Raw genomic sequence first — 2,161 nt, forward strand, 5'->3', positions numbered from 1 at the left:
TTTAGATTTGCACACCAAGACACGTGTGACATCAGTGTACATGCATCTTTTCATATATTTTATTTAGTCCATGTGTTGGACAATTATTATGTGTAGTTCATGTGTTGGACATTTATCACGTTCAGTCCATGTGTTGGACATTCATTTCTCAGTCCATGTGTTGGACAATTTACATATGCAGTCCATGTGTTGGACACCCACTACATCTAGTTTTTGTCCATGTGTTGGACACCGGTTTAGACCTTGAGTATGACACTTATACTTGCATAGACTGGGCATGACACTTATGTGAGTTATGGCATGATACAGTATTTTAAGTTCTGAGATGGGTTGTCTTCTTTTTATTATTGTTCCTGTATTAGATTTCGGGTTTGGTGTTTAGGGATTTGCAATTTGAGATACAAGGTATATACATGAGAGTTTTCTTGTTTGGATTATTTCGCTCGACGTACCTATGCTCGTGTTGTAATTTCCTAAATACTAAAATCCTCTTATTGTTAGGGATTTACAATTTGAGCTACAAGGTATATACATGAGGGTTTCCTTATTTAGATTATTTCGCTCGACGTACTTATGCTCGTGTTGTAATTTTCTAAATAGGATCATTGATTTTATGTATAAATATGTATTAACTGTATTTTCTGTATACAAAGAGCCCATCTTTTGGGCCTATATACCCTATTTCAATCCAGATTCCAAGAGTTGGAATGAACCTAGGCTTTTATATATGTTCAATATATGTCAAAACTGTCAATCAACTTTATATAGTAGCTCTACGGAGGGTCACCAAAACTCATTATTACTTCTCTGTATTAATTGTTTACTTCTTGTACTATCTTTCCATTTTGGGAACTCCAATAAAAGGTAATGTGAGTTGGAAGTCATATGCCTTTGGCTGTTGTGGGCAATAAAGGCTCTAAAAAACTCAGGTTGATAAAGATGCAGCGCTAGTGGTTCTTCCTCATAGGAAAGCTTTGAAACAAGCTAATTAACTTCTTTCCTTTACAAGCTTAGGAAATATATGCATAGCCTCACACCAATCTCTGTTCTTCATTGTATCATGAAGCCGACTAATCTTGTTGCAGTTTATCTTTGTGTCAAAAACAATCCGCTGTAAGCATTCCTTCACAATTGGGCTTTTCCTTTGGAACGCAGCAGCAAATTTAGCAATCCAAATATAATAAAAACATGCACCAGCAGTAGCTTTTTTTTACCATTTACCTATTTTATAAGTGAATAAATTTTAATTTCGTTTTGTATTATAAGTGAATAAATTTCATAATATTTTTTTTACTTCTTTTACCATTTGGCTATATTCTTTGGAGTGTTGGATGGGATACTGTTTAAATTGATGGATATAGGTTAAATATCCCCACATTGTAGAAAGTGGATTGATTCTCTATACATCTCTATAGCACTTTCGAGGACCCTGACCCATATGCATATATATGAACAATGACAGTGACCTTGGTCCGTGTTCCTTGCATGAATATATGATTTTATGTGGCTTGCACGGTTGCACCTACATACAAAGACAAAGGAATCTGCACTATTCCAAATGTGTTATGGGGAAAAAAAAAAAATTTCTTTTGTCGGCCTAGATTAGAAAAAGGTCAGCTCGGTTCAGGGACCGCTAGCTGTTCTATCATTACTCTTCAGGGCCTACGTATCCTATTTTAGTTCTCCATGGTCTCGTTCAAGCGTTTTTGCAAAACGTGTGAACACGTGGGTGGGCTCCCACATTCACATGTATGAAGTAATTGAGAATTTGAATGAGGATATTTTAGTGATTATAGATGCATTTTGAGCGGCAATTTAAAAAAAATATTATAACACTCTTCGCACTTTAACAACATTAACAACCCATAAATATGTTGTGTTTGTCATACAATTGGGATAACTTATCCTACCTATCTCTTTCAAATATATTATAGGCTAAATATTAGGAAATACATTAACTTTGGATGAATATGAACCTATAGGTTTTTGCATATTAGAACCCCCACCCCAAACCATTTTTTTTAAAGATCTTAAGGAATATTATAGAAAATTCCTTTAACTTTAAGATTTTATAAAAAAAATTTCTCTAACTGCATTAGTCGAAAATTTTCACATGGGTGTGTAAAATTGCACAAGGAAACATTTTCTTTAGTTGGAAAAT

The sequence above is a fragment of the Asparagus officinalis genome, chromosome 6 (assembly GCF_001876935.1).
Source record: "Asparagus officinalis chromosome 6, Aspof.V1, whole genome shotgun sequence".
Taxonomy (NCBI): domain Eukaryota; kingdom Viridiplantae; phylum Streptophyta; class Magnoliopsida; order Asparagales; family Asparagaceae; genus Asparagus; species Asparagus officinalis.